Below are 21,184 nucleotides of genomic sequence, written 5' to 3'. Positions count from 1 at the left end.
TCATCTCTTGATGCTAAGAGATCCTACACAGGCTGTTCTGCTTGCTATAACAGATGCCAGTGGGCTGCTTGTCATTCAAGTACGTCACAACTTGCAGGGCCAATTCTAGATCAAATAGAGCACAGGGAGAAAAGTCCCATTGGCATTCACCTTAAAAAAAATTATACAGTTTTTTTGTATGTACTAAATAAAAATACACCTTACATATATGGTAGTTTCTCCACAACAGGGAACCTCGGCTGAAAGTGATCATCCCTGGGCAAACAACATCTTCTGATGGTATTTGATATTCATGTATAAGGTCTCATCCCTCTCTGCATTTTGCCAGCGCCATCCCCCTGAATATTTTCAACATCATCCCCCTGTGACTCTCAACTGTCTCCCCTCCGTGTCTCTCCAGCCTCCAGTGCCACCATCTTGCCCTCATACCCTGTCTCTGTCCATTGCCACCATCCTGCCCTCACGCCCTGTCTCCATCCAGCGCCATTATCCTGCCCTCATGCCGTCTCACTCAAGCTTCACTATCCTGCCCTCATGTCATATCTCTCTCCAGTGCCGCCATACTGCCCTCATGCCATCTTCATCCAGTGCCACCATCCTGCCCTCATGGCATCTCCCTCGAACTCCACCATCCTGCCCTCATGCCCTGTCTCCATCCAGTGCCACCACCTTGCCTACATTCCCTGTCTTGGTCCAGTGCCACCATCCTGCCCTGTCTCCATCCAGTGCCACCATCTTGCCCTCATGCCCTGTCTCCATCCATTGCCACCATCCTGCCCTCATACCCTGTCTCCATTCAGCGCCACCATCCTGCCCTCATGTCATCTCCCTCGAGCTCCACCATCCTGCCCTTATGTCCTGCCTCCCTCGAGCTCCACCCTGCCCTCATTTCCTGCCTCCCTAGAGCGCCATCCTGCCCTAATGCCCTGTTTCCATCCATCACACCATCCTGCTTTCATGCCCTATCTCCATTCAGCATACCATCCTGACCTCATGTCATCTCCCTCAAGCTTCACCATCGTGCCCTCATGCCCTGTCTCCATCCATAACACCATCCTGCCCTCATGCTTTGTCTTCGTCCAGTTACACCACCTTGCCCTCATGCCCTGTCTATGTCCAAAGCCACCATCCTGCCCTCATGCCCGATCTCGTCTATTGCCAACATCCTGCCCTGTCTCCATCCAGTGCCACCATCCTGCCCTCCTGCCATCTCCCTCAAGCTCCACCATTCTGCCCTCATGCCCTGTCTCCTTCCAGCGCCACCCCTAATCCTTACCTTCTCTCTTCTGAGCTGACAGGTTGCTCCGTATGGCGCCTCATCCGTTCTTCTTGTTGGTTCTGTCCACAGGAGAAGGGGAAGGCAGGCTGAGACATGGTAGCGCAGCCCACCTTTGTAGTAGTACCTACTACAGCTGCCGGTACTGACTGAGTCAAGCTCTCGGCACTGCCAGGTTCGCGGCGAAGGCAGCACATCTCGGTTTCCCTTCCCTCCAGCAGGTCACGTGGGCCGGCACCCGTCCTATTAGAGGTTGCAGAAGGGTGCCGGCTGGGCGGGTTCTTACTTCGTTCATTCCTCCCAGTCCCAGAGCATTGTTTGCGATAAAGAAATGACGATAAAAAAAATGTGCCAGAAAATGACAGGGGGGGGGCGGGGGGCACGTGCCTGGGTGCCCCCCCACTAAATCCGCCACTGCTACACGATGTGCCCAACATGTCTCCCTGATCCTCGGGATCGGACAATATATCGTCTAGAGTGTACCCAGCATACCTCTCCTCAAGGCCTAGTATATCTACCCCTTTGTCTAGATTTATTAATTCTTGTCTTATAAAAGCGATAGGGTTATATGTAATAGCCTGCCGTGTTATGTCAGTAATTCAGGGGCTAACTCTGATTCGCACACTGCTGGGACTGTTTTAGCATCTTTTGCAGTAGTCATGTCTGCGACTATATACTAATGCTGGTATCAGCCCTTCCCCTGGTGTACAAGTGTGCGTCTGACTGTGCATGGACACAGGCGCCCAATTTGTGTATCTTTGGATGCTGAAATCTCACTTGGTGCATCATTAGATGCCACTATCAGTCGTACCATCAAAACTTGCATATCGGCACTGCGTGTGACTCGGGATCAGGCCCTTAGTTCTAGATTTAAAGCTGCAGTTCTTTAAAAGGCAGAATCAGGTTGGTTTTACCTTGCAACTCCCAGGCTATATCATTTACCCATAGTCCAGTGGTTCCAAAGCTCTTTCCTCAAGGCACCCGAACAGGCCAGGTATTGAGGACACCCAATGTTGAGCTCAGATGGTTAAATCAAATTAATTGAGGTACTAATGAAGTCACCTGTGCTCAAGCATGGATATAATTAAAACCTGTTCTGTTAGGGTGCCTTGAGAACCGAGTTTGGAACCTCTGCCATAGTCATTATTTTATTATCACTTAGTGTAGAGGTTCCCAAACTCCACCATTACAGTCCACGTTTTAAAGATATTCATGTTTGAGCACAGGTGACTTAATTAGTACCTCAATCAATTTGATTGAACCATCTGGACTCAAGCATGGATATCCTTAACCACATGCCTGGCATGGTTATATCAGATGCGACCACACCAGACTGTGATTTCCCTGACATGGTCGCATCTGATGCGAATAACCAAAATGCCTACTAGGCGGCTGCATGAAGCTAATCTTCCCGAAGCCGCCTATATATCAGAGGGACCTGCTGGTCCCTCTGCAGCCTCGGATTCCCCTCCAGTGTGTTCCGATCACTGCTGTCCACAGTGATCGGGCACCCAGCGGGACCCCCTCCCGGCAATAGAAGCATCAGCAGCTACTGCTAGCTGTTGCTGTGTCCCAATCACTGTGACCAGCAGTGATCAGGCAGCCTGGTTGTCCCCCCTCCCGGTGCGGCTGCCCAGGCAGCCGGCGGGACACTCACCCCCTTCTCCCCCAACGCCAACCACTCCTGTCCCGGCGTGGCTGCTCCACTCCTCCCCTGGCTCTCATCCACTCCTCCCCCAGCGCTGTTACTTCTATAGAAGCAGCAACCACAGTTGCTGCTCTGTTCCCGGCCCGGGCATCTAGCGACGCGCCCACCCACTGCTCCCCCAGCGCAACTGCCAGGCATTGTGACACTATGGAAGCAGCAGCAGTGACCGGCTACTGCTCTATCCCCGGCCCGCGCAGGCTGTGGCACCCCCCGCCCTCTCCTCCCTCAGTGCGGCTACCCTCCCTGCTCTGTCCCCGGTCCCTCCTCCCGAACACAGCTATTCCTCTGTAGCCCCCGACAGTGATCGGCCATTGTACTGTATATAATAATCACACAGGTATCTGTATGATATGTGTGTGTATGTATATATATATATATATATATATATACAATATGGTGAGATACTGAGACAGCGCTCAATCCCATTAGTTTCTGAGTATATGCAGTAAGTCTCTGTAGATATGGATAATATAGTCCACTACAGTCCCGTTTTTTTGTGGTGGCTGCTGTATGTTCTCCAGGAGAATCAATTGTTGTGTGATCCAGGAAGGTTTATGGAAAACAAAAGGTGAGAACAAGCGCCTATATAGTGTAGTATTACATAAAATAAACAGCACACTCTATTTATGATTGGCATGCGTACCGTAATGACCCAGAGCAACAGGCAATAATTATGAGTCCTTATTCGGGCTTCACCAAACGTAGCTTGTTACATCCTCCAAATATGGGATTTAAGGGGAAAGAGGACACTATATGATTTCTCTGCAATGGGGAACCTCTGAAGACATTGATCCTCCCTGGACAGGCAGTGACTGGAGTCAGTGATCACTATTCATGTAGAACATCACACGATTCATGTAGAACATCACACGTCATGTATGGAGGCTACAGGCGGCTCTATGATGTCTGTGACGTCTCGGATACACCGGGCACAACGCTCACCTCACTGCCGGGCACCGTCACCGCCTCTCCCGGGTCCCGCTGCCGCCACCCACAGCTATAGCCACCCACAGCTATAGCGAGCGTCCATGATGATGGTCGCGATGGTCTTGACCGCAAGCCCTGGAGTGATTTTGGCTCTATCTGAGCCAAAATCACTCACACTGACATCACTAGTGATGTCAGTGGGGCCGGACTCAGACGGTAGGCGTTCCCATGGGAACGCCTCCATCTGGCAGCCACGCCCCCGGCACACCCACCAAAGGGGGCGTGCTGTCACTCACCATCAACAGCACGCCCGCTTTGGTGCGAGACCCATTCATCGTGCGCATGCGCAATTCGCCACCATCAACCCACTTGCGAGCGTTCTGCGCTCGCGAGCGGGTCTGAATGACCCCCAGAGTTCACCTTTAAGTGGAGGTATTATTTGGTCCATAAAAGAGGACTGACGGAAACTATCTATGCTGCCAGGAGGCTGTATTCAAGACTTTTAAGGGTATTCAACATGGAGCGAAAACTCAGTTTTTGCGATGTTTTCGCACCAATGACGTCATTTTCGGAGGTTTTGGTTTTACACCGTATTCAATTTCAAAGACTTTTCGCAGGGTCGGAAAGGTTTAGGGATGCAGGCTTAAAAAAAATAGCCTGCACCCCTGGAAATGACATTTTAAAAAAAGTTAAAAAAAAATAGGGACACCCCAAAAAATTTATTTAAAAATTGGGGTGAAAAAAAAAATTGGGAAAAAATTGTTTAAACATAGGGAAATAGGTTCAGGGCTATTCTGCAAGTATGTGGCAGGTATATTCTAGAATAGGCTATTAGCGGCAGGTGCATAGTTGCAGAATTTTTAAAAACTTACTTTAGGGACATAAAAATATGCTAGTACCCATTTCATGTACCCCAAATTTGATGGGACCACTTAAAAAAAACGAAAAAAAACCCCTAAGTGCTCTTCTGCAACACTTCTTCAATGTCGGGAAAAAACACCTGCTGCGGCTATTTAAATCCCCGACTTTCATTTGCAGGCTAAAACGGGGGTACCCATAGTGATCCCCCATGTTGGGGTCCAACAATTTATTCCAGGAAAATTTAGTTTTTTTACGCAGATCCCACTTCGCAGCTTCCCATTTTCGTAGGTTTTATATTGAATACGGGGATAAAGCGGGCGCACGCCCGATACTTTATCCCAGGAAAATCTCTGATGTGGAGCGAAAAGTCCAGCACGGACTTTTCGCTCCTATATTGAATACCCCTCTTTGACTTATAGTAAGTGACTATAATGGAAAAAAAAACAGAACTGTGGGAAGGACATTTTAAGTTATAGGGAATCCTGAGAGTTTATCCAATCCATTGTATATTTATATGTGTATTGTTATATTGTCAAACTACTGCTTGATGTTATAATAGTATAATTATATTGGTAGGAGTGTTATAATTGAAACTTAATAGCATATGTTACTTTTGCAACTGTATGTGATTTTCTTTGATAAAAGAATAACTAAAATATATATATATTGCATGATTTACTTACCTGAAGGAGTGTAGAGAAACTGTTGAGGAGCCAGAACCTGAAAGAAAAGATAAGTGATTGAGTATGTAATGTATTGAAATTGTATCCTAATACAATATACACTAACATTATACACACCAAGTATAATACTGTCATTACATAGTATGGGCTTTCCCAGGTTAGCCTAGATAATTTATATCAAATACAAATCTGGGTGGATGCACTATTTGCTAACTGGTAACGAAGGGTTACATCAGTCTGGCCAAAGGGGCAACCATCATGATTGATGGTTGCGATGGTGATCCCAGGCTGCGACCTCTGTCGCAGCGCTGGGATCGCAGATGCAGCAAGGAGGTGTCTGGTTTTTAATCATTTGCGGTGGACGGACTTGCATAGCCGCTTGTGTGCGACTCTGCAATTTAATTAGTCGCTGAATTAGGCCCTTAGTTGAAATGGGAAGTCCTCATATTCCATGTCTGCATTTCTAAAGATAGATGGTTATAAGTGTTCATGCTAACTATAATTTTGTTGATAAATCATAGTTGGTTCTCTATTCTTTTTCCTAACAACTGTATGTGGCAATAGTTCTTGAAAAAGGAGCCACATTAATAACCAATGACCAGGATTTGCCCAAGCTTTGTAAACAGCAGTGTGCTGTGTAAATCTGCTCAGGTTACAACACCTGACCTGCATTCTGCAACAGTCTCAGTGCACACGCATCTTCTGTTTGCTCAACCAATAACTCCAGGCTGTTTGCTAACCATGGCTTTGCTGACATAAATATGAAGAGCCACCTTCACAAAAAGCAGCCTTGTTCACATGGGGGTTTATAAGGAGGATGAATGATTCCAAACATCACACTTTTTATCTTTAATCTGCTGTTATATGTTTTCTGTTATTAAAAAAACATACAGCACATGCCAATGACGGAGGAATTTAATTAGTCGTGTAACCCAAACTGCTTGGTATAGCCCACCAGAGGCAGTGATGGGGTTAATGCAAGCATCAAGGACCAATGTGGTAGGGATGGACATCAGAAGTCTGGCATCGAATGGTTGCTAATCTTCCAACATCAAATCAAGTGATGTTTTGGCTACTAGCCACCACATTTAAAACCATTCAATAGTATAACCATCGATGTGTTAGAGAGGAGTGCGCACCAGCAATTCAAGCCACAACTGTCCGAAGTGTTAACATTCAGAGGCAGATGTTTTCCATAGCCCGTGGGGCTGTTCAATAATAAAATATTTATGTCATCTACTGTAATACGGCAATATGCTGAAGGTCAGTTATGTCCCCTTTATCCCTAAGTGGGCTATCTTAGGAGTGTTCGACCCTGGACAGCGCATCATTGGTGAGCGTAAAAAACAGCTGATAGCAATTTGAGCAGCTGGGATATAGAGTTGGATACAGAGTACACCTCCTCAGCTAGCTTTGGATTTTGTTTTTTACAAACTTCATTCTCTATTTAGAATGGATTGGGTGGAGGCACTTTGGAGTAAGGAGAAGCTCGTAACCCACTTTTTTGCTGTGTGGGACCCTATACTGACACTTTGCCACTTGCCACTAAAACCCAGATTCATAAAATCATGCACCAAACAACTTGTTATCAATTGCAGATCATGGCACAGGACCCTCCCATCCAACTTTAACGGGCGGCTTTATATTGGCTGACTATCCCCCTGAGCTACACCTCTATGATTGTTATTGTCTATCACACTTTTACCTTTCATTCTGTTTAAGTGCCGGATTCAATTAGATGTGAAAAGCCGCAATCCGTGAAAAAGTTTCGCCTATTGCTGCTTTTCGTCTGTTTGCGTCTTATCTCCAAATTCAATTCCAGGACGTTTTCGCCTAAGCGGAAACTCAATGCACTGAAATCGGCGGAAAAGTCCAATGAATGGCAGGCGGAAAAAAGTGCAAAATCTCTGTTTTGGGGTGCAAATGTGGGGAAATAATTCAGAACCCTTTGGACACCCCCCAAGTAGACAAATCAGCAAAACAAAAAAAAAAAAAACTTACTCAGAAAACCCCCAAAAAGACATGTCATTTTTGGGGTAAAACTGAAAAAAGTGGGGCGACAAGGATAAAAACTAGTGAAATAGGTTTCTTGGGGGGCTGTTCGGATGGGCCAGGTGTTTTAAGGATTGCAGGTTATTGCAGCAGGTGGATTTTTTACCTTTTTTATTAAAGTGCACTTTAGAGACACAAAAATATGCTAGCACCCATTTTCAAGTACCCCACATTTGACTGGACTATTTATTTTAACCAAAAAATACTGTTCTATATCATTCTTCACCACTTTTACTAAAAAGCTTCTAGAAAGCTTTAACACAATTTAAGGACACAAAGTACATTTATTAGGGCTAATAGTACACATCTGTAATGATTTCCAGTGTCAGGGTGTCTTATTTTGGGGTACAGAATGATTCCCCCATTCTATTCAGTACTTTCCGCCTGTTATGCATTTGCCTAATTGCGTTTTCGCCTGTTCTGCAATTGAATAGGGCGAAACGCGGGGACGTGCATGCCGCAAACTCGCGGCCCAAACAGGCAAGGGAGGTGGAATGTACAACAGCCGAAAAGTCCGGGACTTTTCACGGCTAATTGATTAAGTTGAAAACGTACAGTATGTCTGACCTGCTGACACATTGCATCTGGTACACTGTTGATCTTATTTCTTCTACATGATTCTGATTATATTTTCTTTGCTGCTGCAGCACATTTCTTTCTGTAAGTAATATTAATCCCAATTGTTCCTGTTTTTGTCTGCATTGCACTGCCTCAATGAAAGATTATTAAAAACAATTCAAGATGCACACAATAAAGAGTTATTTGCCAATAACATTTGAAAACCACTATCTCTACATAAAGGGACTCAAAAATGGGGTATTTAACAAACTGAAAATCTCAAATAAAACAAAATGTACTTAATTGATGAAAACCACTTAGTCTAATATAAATAAAAAAATCTACATAAAAAAATATTTTGACTATAATTACCATGAGCGCAAAAAACAAACAAACAAGTAAATGAAATGCACATATGATAATCCTATTTTCTCCTTCATCCACTTGGGGACACTGGAGGCTAAAGACAGTGGGGTATAGATGGTGATAAGTGGAGCTGGGCAATTTAAATTTCAAGAAGTGTGACTAGCTCCTCCCCCTCTATACCCCCCTACAAGCCTCAGTCTAAGTTTGTGGCCGAGTGGAGCTGGATGTATAGACACACTCTCCTCAGGGTTTTTAAATGGAAGAGCGCTGCTGCGCTGAAGTTAGAAGATGCATGAAGGACAGACAGGCAGTAGCTGCACTGCTTAGACCAGTGTCTACTAAACAGGGGGTTCCACATGCCGCTGCATGCAGCGCGCATAGCGGCCCCCATCAGTCACACCGCCGCCGACAGCATAAGCAGCTTGGTGAGTAGAACCTGGCTCCCCGAGTAGCGGGGTAGCCAGGGTATGATATTACAAGGTGGTGTATATTACAACAGACTGCTCTGACTTCAGAGCAGCAAGACAGCAAGGATATCTGAGCCACTGTGGCTGCTGCATATCCCCAAGGTCTGTTTATCTATTTACACTCAGCTGTAAAAAAAACCCAGTGTTAATGTGTACAGTTATTCCTAAGAGGGGCTGAGCGTCCCATATATATCTATAACTGGCAGCGCTGTGCTGAGGCTCAGCGCCGTTCATCCCTTGCAGTCCACAATCAGGCTTCCCTTTCTGCTCAAGAGAAGGGACATGCCTTATACACTATGGGGTATGCTGGTACCGGACCCTCGCGTGTTTAGAGCATGCGAGGGGTGATTGTGCATAGCGCGCTCCTCACTAACATTGAGCGCCATAGCAGGGGCGGAGCTTAGCTCTGAAGTCCTGCAGGGGTGGAGCTTTGCTCTGGGGCGGAGCTTGGCTCCGGAGATCTGCTTCTCCATTTCAGCGGCCCGCAGCGCTCCTCTGGCTCCTGCAGATCCCTGACTGCTGCAGAGCCCCGGGACTTTCACATACACTAGGCAGTGAGAAAGCCAGTGTTAATAAGTACACTAATAGCGCGCTCATCACCAACATTGAGCGCCATAACAGCGGGGCGGAGCCTAGCTCCGGAGTCCTGTTGCTCCCTGCAGTAGCCCCAGCGCTTCTCTGAAAGTGATGGCGGCCATTACACACTGAGTATTATACAGTGTAACCTGGTGCAGTGATCACTGAGAAAGAAGAAAGACCCTGTTTGCTTTCTGAATAACTGCGGCACAGAACTGGTATCCTAATCCTGGACTGCAAGTACATAGCAGGGTTTAGGCAAGGCAGGAAAAGGAGAGCATTTCAGTATCTGTATACTTCCTTCACTGACTAGCGTTTTCTGGCACTGCTAGGAGCTCTATTAGGCTAGTGTGGCTCTATCCTGCCTCTCTGTATCCCAGTTCTTCATTTGAGAGGATATTACCTGCAAATATGGTGCAGGATAGTTTACACAGGGCCAGTCATCTAACTCCCTATTGTGTAGCGCGGATGGTGTGGTGGTTGGTGTTGCTGCATCGCAGATCTGGAGGTTCAGTTGCCGCTGCAGTTCTGGCTGAGCGGAGTTGGTATGTTCTCCCTATTATATAACTATGGCCACACCTTCCTTTATACACCCGGGGAATGCCAGGTGTTGTAGGCTTATGCATCCTCTATATTTATATTCATAGATGGCTGATTCGCCGTCTTGAATGACACAGGTTACATAAACAACTGGGCTTTGGACTATTGGGATTGCCCTTAAGAAGGTTATCAAGTCAGCATAACATATTTAGGAAGCGGCGCCTTTCTTGGCATCCATTTACATTTGCCTTGTACACCTCCATGAGGTGATTCGGCGCATTGAGCGCTGTGGCTTACATAGTGGCTTCTCTATGCTGAGCTAAAGGCTTCTCAAAAAAAGTAGATTCTACAAGTATAACCTTAGCTTAGAACTATGGCTCTTTCCCGTACCACTAAATGGTGTCAGATGCAAAAGAGGCTTTATTTTCTGCATTATGCCAGATATGGCAGTTACAGGATTAGGACCAGGGGTGTATCTATAATGGGTGCAGGGTGTGCAGGAAACACGGGCCCCTGGGTCCAGGGGGGCCCCGCACCGCACACCCTGCACCCATAATATTACTTACCTTTTTACCAAATTTCAGATGTTCCGGCGGTTATTCTCTTTTTCTCTTTTCTTGCAACACTATGTACACCGGTTGTTGTTATCAACATCACCGATTCCTGGGACCATGGATTTTAAAGATCTGGCTAGAGCTTTAAGTATACTCTCAAGTCCATTTATACTCGGCAGGGGCGATTCTGTGGCCTGTCATTGTAATATGCTTAAGGGCGGAAGTTATATTGAGACAACTGTAAATATCATTTCCATTGGCGGATAGTGTATTACTTACAGTAAATCCTGATAATTGGATTTCTCAAGCTACTGGAGGTACTGTAACTCCTTTTATATTCCACCTATAGTTTCTCCCCCTAATAGTTCTTTCTAAGCACCCTCGACTGAGTCCTTTAGTACTCCAGCTTGCTCATGGGACCATCATCTTCACGTGATTCCGGAGGCTGGGGCTGAGTCACAGCAACATCTCTACTAAGCATAATGCTTGCTGAATTTTTCCTCTCACCTTTGGGTCCCCAAAGTGGGAGCGCGTCTTATGGACTTCACAGTAGTAAGATCGGAATTTAGTACGGACGTTTACGTCCAGGTTCTCATCACTCGAGACAGTTTGACTTTTTAGTCTCCTCCTCTACCTTGGTTTTTGCAGATTTTACCACAGGTTGACACGACAGGATCATCGTTTTACTGTATTATAACACAGGTCTCTTCGTGGTTCTGAAGTCGGGCGGCTTGGTCAGACCTACTCCAAACTAGATGTATCTCAATCTATTCCTAAGAATAGAGGGCCTGATTCAGAGCCGCTCGTAAGCGGCCGCTCGTTCGCTCCGAGCGATGTTCGCACATCTGCGCATGCGGATGGGTCATAATGCGCATGCGCCAACCAGTCAGTGCGGTCGGAAAACGTGTGTTTGCAAAATTGCGAGTGCCTGCTAATTTGAGTGACAGGATGAGGCGTTTGTGGGTGGTAACAGGGGAAGGTGCTTGAAAACGGGGAGTGGTGATCCGAACGCAGGCGTGCCAAACGGTCATAATGGGCATTTTAAGGGTGTGCGTAATTAACAAAGCAGCGTCATCGACCACGTACACTTGGTTGTTTATTAGCCTGAACTGTTCACATGATTGCGGTAGGAAAATCCAACCACAAGCACTGCGAGCAGTTCAGATGCCTTTCGATGTACTCGATTACTCAAATAAATAGCGGAGATGACATAGGATGCGAGCGGCCAGGGGGCGTGTTTACAAAATAGCGAGCGCATGTTTCGTTCGCTCGCTCAGAGATAGAGGCGTCAACAGACCGCAAAGAACAAGCGCTCAAATTAAATAGCCGGCCCCTATTTCTGAACGAGCGAGCGCAAATAGCGTCCGGCTCTGAATCAGGCCCAGAGTCCCTTCCCCGGGGAGGACGGCACTAGGTACGATCAGGATAACTTTGGATATCAATAATCCCTATTTAGTCGCCTCTTCAGGTGTTTGAGTTTTGTATTCGAAACTCTCATTTCCACTTATTATTAACATTAGCCCCCAGGGTATTCACAAACTTCACGGCAGTCTCATTAGTCTTGGATGGATTCTGAAATTTTCCCTAGTCTCATCTGCAACCAGCTGAAGTTACCATTTCTGGGTATGATCAGGGATACCTTATGTCAGCGAGTGTTCCTCCCTTAAACAGCAACTTCTTTTCTGGATATGTTGAGAACGGTCTTTCGACGTTTTGGTGCATGTTTCCATTCGTCTCCTGAGGTAGATGGTTACAGCATTAAAGGCCTTTCCTTATGGACGATTCTCTCAGGGTCGTGTCCGCTTCACCACCTCTCAGTGTACAGAATCCCATCTTTTCCTTCACCAACAGGTAATGTTAAGTTCCAGAACTCGAATACCTCTTCTTTGAGGTTCACCTTAGTACAAGAGAAGGCATTTGGAGTGAGGGATTGGACTATATTTACCACAAAAGTGGGTCTGAAGAGAATGGGAGGCTGAAATTAAAATTCCAAGACCTCCAGGTTTCACGGTGTTCTACGTTATTCATACAGCAGATTACCTGTGGCGGGGTCGAGCAGTCAGGGTCCAGTCAGTCTTCGCCACGACAATGGCGTTCTTGCACAGGTGCTCCAGATGGTGAGCGGCTTTGAAAGAAGTAAGCCGAATTTACACCTGGGCGACAGAATTCGCTATGAAAATAGATAATTGGCAGGCAGACTACCTTGTCCGGCAGAATGCATCCATGGGCTACTTCCCAAGTTTTTCTACAGCTAGTCCTATGCTGGGGTCTTCCACAGGTTGACATCATGGCTCCAACACAAAATCATTGACTGCCTCTCTACTGCTTTTGGACAAGAGACCTGGAGGTTGTCACAGGGTACACCCTGTCAACGCCGTGGCAGTTCCATTTTTGTCTACCTGTTTCCTCCATTCCTCTTCTCCCTCAGATTCTACAATGTGTCTAAAGGAAGACGGCCAGGGTCCTATTGGTAGCTCCCGTTTGGCCTCGCGGAACTTGGTATTACAACATTCTACTTCTGATGCTCTAGCATCCATGGCCGCTGCCCCTGAGAGGACATCTCTTCCTAGAGTGTCTTTTTGTCTATCCAGACTTAGAGGGGCTACAATTGACGTAGTGACTGTTGAAAGGGCCATCTTAGAATATAAAGGATCCCATCCAGGGTAAGCCCTACTAGGCTTAGCACCCAAAAAGTAGTTATTTCTCAACATTGCCACCGGTTTTGAAGGATTTATGTTTCAGGGTGTGATTGTAGAGAGATTCTCCCTACAGACTTCAATCTAGCCAGCTTTCTGCTTTTTAGGCTAGCTAGTTTCTTTTCACAGCTGGGTTCTCTGTTAATTCGGATTTCAGCTCTGACGGTTTTTTCCCTAAAAGAAGCTCTAGGGTTCGGCCTTTTTTCTTCAAGGTGTGGTACGGTTTTCGACCACCCTTTCGTTCCTCCTACGGCTCCATGGAATTTGAATCTCGTACTTCCTTCTTACAGTCTCCTCTGTTCAACCCTCTATAGTCGGTGGAGATATAATACCTTTAGTGAAAGGTTACACTTCTTCTCGTACCAGCATCTGCCAGGAGGGCATTGTTTATCTAGGAGCTCTATCCGGTCATCCTCCAGTCTTGGTTTTTCATTAAGATAGAGCTGACCCCTGTACGACTATAGATTTTCTTCCACAGATGGTTTTTGTTTTTACACATCAAAATCTGGTTGTGGTACCGGTTCTTCCTCAAGATTCAACTTCGTTCTAGAACCTTAAGGAGGTTTTTAGGGTTCTTTGTATTTCTGTGGACTGGTCTGCAGCCATACGTAAGGCAGACACGCTTTTTGTTTGTACGCTGCTGTTCGTCCTGGCTAACCAGCCTCTTCAGATTGGCGGATATGGCTTCCTCTGGGGAGCCAATGCCTTTTTTACTTCAGGGTTTTTTCTCTCGCTCAGTTGGTTTCTCGTGGACGACTGCTCGCGGGGGTTTTCTTTGCCGAGTGGCTACTTGGTCTCACCGTCATACAGTTATTTTGTTTTATAAATAGACATGTTTGCAGCCACTGCGGAGCAGCATGTCCTGTCTGGTTTGGCAGGGTTCATAGCGCTTTCCCACCCGTAATGGGAGCTCTGGGACGTCCCCACTGTCTTTAGCCTCCAGGATCCCCTAGTGGATGAAGGAGAAAATAGGATTTTGGCACTTACCGATAAATCCCTTTCTCTGATTCCATAGGGGACACTGGACGCCCACCCTGCGCTGTCCCTTCCTGTCAGGGTTTGGGTCAGGTTATGTTATGGCTTTCAGAGAACTGTTTTCGGTCTCTGGTTGTGTTACTGTTATTGCAACCTTTTTCTTCTGTTCGGTGTAATTGCTTTGCCTCCTCTTCTGTTTGTATTTTCTCAGCTCCCCTTGGGCACAGTTTTCTTAGACTGAGGCTTGTAGGGGGGTATAGAGGGGGAGGAGATAGTCACACTTCTTGAAATTTAAAGTGCCCAGCTCCACTTAACACCGTCTATACCCCATTGTCTTTAGGCTCCAGTGTCCCCTATGGAATCGGAGAAAGGGATTTATCGGTAAGTACCAAAATCCTATTATAAAAGGGGGCCATTTTGCAGCTTCCATTATGTGAAAAGGCATTGAGGTTAAAAATACAATGGTTCATTTTGGGCTACTCTGAGAAGCCAATCACCTCCAGTAAATATGTTTTAAAATGTTTGATTGCCTTGAATTTAATACTTTCTGAGGGTTCCCTGTTTTGTTGACGTATTCAGAATATTGACAACCACAAGCCTGACAAGATGTCACCAGTCAATACGTCGATAGGTACATTATGTCAACAGCCATTTTTAACCCCAACCTTTACTCTAGCCCCAACCCTAATCCCAACCCAAACCCTAACATTTCTATTGTCGACATTTTGACTATGTTGATATTTCAGATGTTGATATTTTAATGATGTCAACATTTCATGTGTCAATTTTGTCGACATATGGGGGGTCAACATTTTAATCATGTCGACATTATGACATCCAATATGGTGTCGACCTTTTGACAATGTGATTGTCAACATGTTGACTATGGGCCTGATTCAGAGAAGTACGCAAACCCTACAGTTTGCTTACATCTCCGGGTGTGAGAGACCTGTGCAGGCGCAGGATCTGTACTGTGCATGTGCAGGTCTCCCTCTGCGAGATGATTGACAGGCTGCGGCTGTTTGGGGGCGGGGCCGGTCTGCAATCCAGAAAACCATACAACTCTGAATCAGGCCCTACATCCTCTTTTGGGATTAAAACCATGATATTTTGAGAAATGCCTATTCCTCACCCCACCATCCTGTCTCTCATCAGGTTATCAATTCTTTGTTTTAAGGTCTTCCCTGCTTATGTTAGGTGGAGCTCCAGCCTGGCTTCTGGTCCGAGGTTACAGAGAGGCCACTTGCAAATATGGAGCTGTAAGATGGTGTTTGGTGTGCTAAATCTGCATTTAAGTAAAGGTAAAGTAGACTTAACATCAGGCAGCAAGTTTCTGTCTAAACAAATCACCCATTACCATCAGAATCAGGAGATTGTACTTTCCAAGACTCAAACAGCTGTCTGCCATGAGGTAATATGTGGATGCAGGGTGTGCGGTGTGGGCCCCTCTGGACCCAGGGGCCCGTGTGTATCACACACTCTGCATCCATTATAGATACACAATTGCCTGCATGATGTCTCCTCTCATAAAACCTTGCTGGAGTCACAATAGGCTTTGTTAGCTAAAACTTAGTTGTGCTGGCTCCTAAATGGAGGGAGTATATGTATGTTATGTTATGTATAGAGTTACGTTGGTGCTTACTGGTCAGGGAAGAGATCACATGTCCTTTTTTCCAAGCGACAACATGCAAAGACACTGCATCGATCGCAGATCAGTCGATTATCGTCCTACTGAGTAACCCCATGGTCACTCAGAATGGCCACTGGAACCGAGACGCTGGAGCCACTATGTACTTCGTACGAGATAGCGGTCACAAGCTGAGACATTCCCGGAAGAACAGTTATGACTCACTTTAGTCACCACCCTCCATTGTCGCCAATAAACACTCCCTGCCTGTCAATCACTTTGCAAATAATTCCTCACTGCAAGCAACAACGGTAATGACACCTGGGGCATACACAGTACGACTCAGACACGTGCGCAGATCACCGATAATTGCTCAACTGCATAAACATCTGCATTGCATGTAGAGATACAATCACAGTTGCATCTAAGCAGCCACTGCAAAAATTTTGTGTGTATTATAGGTATAGAGACATCACAGTGACAACGCACACATAAACACAAAATTATATTAAGTTGCTGGAAAGTTGGGAATTACTTATTTATCAACTTGCCGTGATCAGCCAGACTAAAGCTAACAAGTGCTGTAATTAAACAGCCCCCACCTAGCTGTGTGATGCAGTGATTGCAGGTAATCACTCTCAGAGCAAGCCGTCCTGACTTGCAACACATTTACAGAACTGAAAATAGAGCTATAAAAGTTGTGCCACTCTCTTGCTATTACGAAGCATTTGCATAATACATCAGACACAAACAAGGAGCAAGGTGTCCTGCTGTTATTTCTGTAACAGAGATTTATATTACAAGAATATACTCTTGTATAACTGTGTGAGGGGTTGCTATGGAGTGCGTCCTGCTGCGGTGCATGTGCAGTCGGTCACAGACCTCACGCCACTCACTCTCACCTTCAGGCCCCATATGACGGTCCTGGAACACAGGTCGGAAGTGGACGTAAGATCACTCCTGGATCCTGCAAGGGAAGGGACAAGAGCTATGTCACGATGACTCCTACTGGAAATTGTGGGGGGGGAGTCACCATTGGTACTTTTGACCTTAGACTTGGTTACACCTTAGTGCCAAGCACCAGGGTGCAACCTGAACGAAAATGCTCAAAGGGAAGGAGGATGGGGTTAACACATAGACACAAATGACACTCACCAGATTTACTTTTATCACTTTGATGGACAAACTACTGATCTTGGTATCTGCAAATGAACACAAGACAACAGCCCACCAACCTGGCTACACCAAAGTGCTTCTAATCCTAAGTGTGTGTACCCTGCCACAGCCTGGCTACCCATATGCAATCCAGGTCCCTATCTATAGCCATCCCGATGAACCCTGTTTTAGGGTACCTGTGGCTCAATGGCTTGTGAAGAGCTGCAGGCAATGACCATAGATATTGGTCCATAATGACCCTTTCAATGATTTTTGACCCTGTTAGAGTCTCTGGCTGTAGCCACTTCTTGGTGAAATGGATGTGGTCATGCATTTGAGAGCAGAGAGGTTTAACCACTTGGTATTCCCAGCGATGTACTCATTGTGCAAGTTTAAGTTTCAGTCTTTAGCTTGTCATAGTTGTCGAAGTAGAATGATTGCATGTGACCGCAATTCAACTGTTATCGGACGATTTGGTCATCCGCTGCCCGATTTATGTTGGTACAATCCACGATGTAACATTGCGTGCGCACGCACCCAGTGTGTGCACGTATCCACACATTCGCACAACACTAAATAGTGAATAATATACAACACTCTCACACTGACAAACACAATATTCATGCAGGGTTTAGTTAGTAACAAGAAACATCTTCTGTATACATGTCTAAGAAAAGTAATTAAAAAACAATACACCAGGATACTGTGAGTGTTTTACATATAAATTGGGAAGCCCTGTATATAGACAAGTAAAGCTGTGGCAATTGAAATATAACCCAGACATTGATATGCACAATTGAATTTGTCTGAGTTAACAATGGTCAGAGGTTTCGCTTACCAGACGCAGTGGCAACGACAATCAGCTGAGGGTCCCCACCCTGCTTGAAAGTGAACCTAGCTGTTTGTAACACCTTGCATTATAGATTTAAAAATATGTTAGTAAGGGATAGAATATATGAATATATATATATATATATATATATATATATATATATATATATTAAATCCATCATAAATAGACTTACATGCATAAAACACACACACACATAGACTCACATGCATAAACACCACACATTACGCACAGTTGCGCTGTTTCACTCTACAAATAAACGCACCATGCATCTTAGTAACTTTATGCAATATTCTCTTACACTTACACAAATTACATGAAAGGTTCCCTAGTATTAAAGTGTAATATTCAAGGTTTATTCAGTGATTATTAATGTTGTGTAATAAAGGTTATTTGATATCTAAGGTTTAGTACATGGTAAGCAGACCGTGTCTGGTGTTGTCCTGATCCACTGTGTCTCCACAGATTTCCGGTACCATCGGTGAGAAGATCGGAACCTGCGTCTGCAAACTATGGACTATAGAGAGTTAAAACATTAAAAATGTACTCTGTAATGTTAGCAGCTTAGATTTGCATGCAGGGGGAAAAAGGATACAAAGGGCGGTTGGAGGCCGTTGTGTCCATTTGAAATTGTCCAATAAACGATCCTGTAACCAAGACACCTTTAAGAAGAACCAATGGAATCATGCCAAACTTATCTATTATATTTCCAAATCCCTGCAAGGGTATATATGTGCTCTCTCTAGCCCCAGGCGGGAGTCTTCTTGCTGATGCTGTTGACGGAGGTTTCTTGCTGATGCCGGTATCTGGGCCAGAGCACGTGCGTATATAACAACTGTACCTTGGGTCTGTATGATTTATTTGCGCTGATTGTCTTTAGATCACAGCGTGTAACCATCTGTTTTTATGTTGAATAATAACTTTTTGTGCTTTGGAAACACAGTCAAAGTCTGAAGGCATTTATTTACTGTGCGACTCATTACGCTAAATTGCGACAATTCTAGAAGGTATAGGCAGGATTTAGAAGGTATAGGCAGGATTGTACCAAGGTTTAATAAGGATATAACAGTTGGGGGCTCTGCTGAGTGAATCACACTATCTGATACATGGTAACACTCGGTCAGTTGTCTCTCAGCAAAAGGGTGGAGGCGCCATAACAGGAGATGCATTTAGCCGTCGCCTGTTACCAGAGAGAGCGCACTGCCGGTTATTGTGTAAAAGGAGTGCTGATTAGAATCCAGGGATGAGGGAGGAAAAAGTTTGTTTTCCTTCATCAATAGGTTTTTCTTTGTATTTTGTTTTGTGTGTTAAAAAGGGGAAGTCGCATTATTGTGTATGCGGCTAAGTCGCATTATAGCGTAAGAGTCATAATACGTGTTGTGTTGTAGTCGCATTACTGTGTATGCGACTAGTCGCCCAATAGCGTATACGTATTTCCGGTCTTGCTGCCACGTGTTTTAAACAAAGCCGTTGAATTGCATTTTCAAGTGTTGCCAATAGCTGGGTTAACGTGTATTTTCTGCGCAGGAAAGAAGTGTATAACAGTGAGTATTTGTTTAGGGTGTAACACGGTTCCTAAATGTTAAGGGTATTGTAGGACCCTTAAGTTCTAGGCGTAAGGAGCGGCCTAGTGACTCGGTAGCAGCTTACTGTTTACAAAAGGCAGGTGTATGGGTTGTTATTTTTGTTAGGGTTCGGTTCTCAGTGTGATTACAGTATTCAGTAATCGGTTAGGAATATTTGAGCACTGTAATTGAACCGCATAGTTTTGGCTAAATTGTGCTTGTGAACTGATGAGAGGGTGGATGAAATCAACTGGAAAACAAAGGGTAAGTAATAAATATTACCCCTTAGCAGCTGAAAGGTAGTCAAAAAGGGATTTCTTCGTGGAAGCAGCTTTTCTTCCATAGGTGAGTGGAGGCGTCTAGAGGTCTTCCATAAGGTTTGTGGATACGCCCTTTTTCAAAGACGTCCACAGGTAAGTGAAAGTGTCTTGAGTGTCTTTCACCCGTTTAAATCTTTATTGAAAAACGTAGGGGTTGTCCCAGGATGGGAGCCACGCAAACAGTAGAGATGTTAGACAATGATGTGCTGCTAATGGAGGCGCCACTTGGGTCGGCATGCCGTATTATGCATACTAAGTACGGTGCTTATGCAATTAGGTACTGTGATGTATGGTTTAAGATGACGATAAAGAGTGTTAGACCGTTTCCCAGAATTGGTAGCTTTGAACAATGTCCGAGATCAGTCTGGTGCGTTCTCGAGTGAAAAAGGTAAAATATAACGAATGTTTAAAATTATGGCAGCATGAGGGAGATGTGTGGCTTAAAGGTGTGCAAGCGACGCAAACTAGCATCGCGAGCACGTTACCGGAGAGTACACCCACAGCGCTAAATTGCAGTGCGTGCGAGCCGCGACATGGATCACACGTGCGGCAAGGTAGCGTTGTGGAAGGTATTGCCAGTGGTTCACGTGCACCACCGCCGCCCTATGCTGACGGGGGTACAGGTACAAATGTTGAAAAAAAAAACATAAAAATGTAACAAGTAATTTGTACCCTCTCTTAAGTAACCATAAGGAAAATATTTATGATGTGGATGATGAGCCTATTGTTATGTCTGCCATTTCCCATGCTGCACACATGTTAGATGCTCCACCACGGCAAGCACAAGTGGTGCCGCCATCTCCATCAGTGATAGCACAGGAATGTTAACGTGCACCCGTAGAGGAAGTTGTTAACCCTATTAGTAGTAGTAACAGACTAAACCCCCAGCCAGGTAATAAGGTCAAAAGTAGCAGTGTGGCTGGTCTGCATCCCATCCGGACAATAACTGTTCCGAATGGGAATGCGGATGCGAATGGTGTAGTGCCCACAAGGGAAGTAGCAATGCATTGTACTTGGACAAGAGCGGAGCTAAATTCCATAATGAATGATTTCCTGATCCCAAAAAGGAATTAGCCAAATGTCAAAGATTTTTTGAAAATTTGGGTAGTTTTCACGAGCCAACCAACAAAGATTGGTGAGTGGTGTCTTGTCTTCCGCGCAATACCAACGTGACAAAATTTATCACGGATTGTGTATTGGATGGAGATGTTCCCTTAACAGATGAAATTAACCAAGGTAACATTTCCCGCATTGTAACTCAATTGGGTGTATATTTTCCAGTAGTAGTTAACTGGAGCAAAATTTTCACCATAAAACAGAAAGAGAGTGAATCTGCAGAAGATTATTGTAACCTGGCTCTGCAGGCTATCACCCAGTACACTGGGTTAGAAGATATTAAAGATAGCACTCACCCCAGGGGAATGATTG

This window comes from Taudactylus pleione, unplaced genomic scaffold (assembly GCF_031769625.1).
Source record: "Taudactylus pleione unplaced genomic scaffold, aTauple2 ptg000064l, whole genome shotgun sequence".
In the NCBI taxonomy this organism is placed as follows: domain Eukaryota; kingdom Metazoa; phylum Chordata; class Amphibia; order Anura; family Myobatrachidae; genus Taudactylus; species Taudactylus pleione.
The sequence above is the reverse complement of the archived record's forward strand: the minus strand, read 5'-3'. Positions refer to the sequence as shown.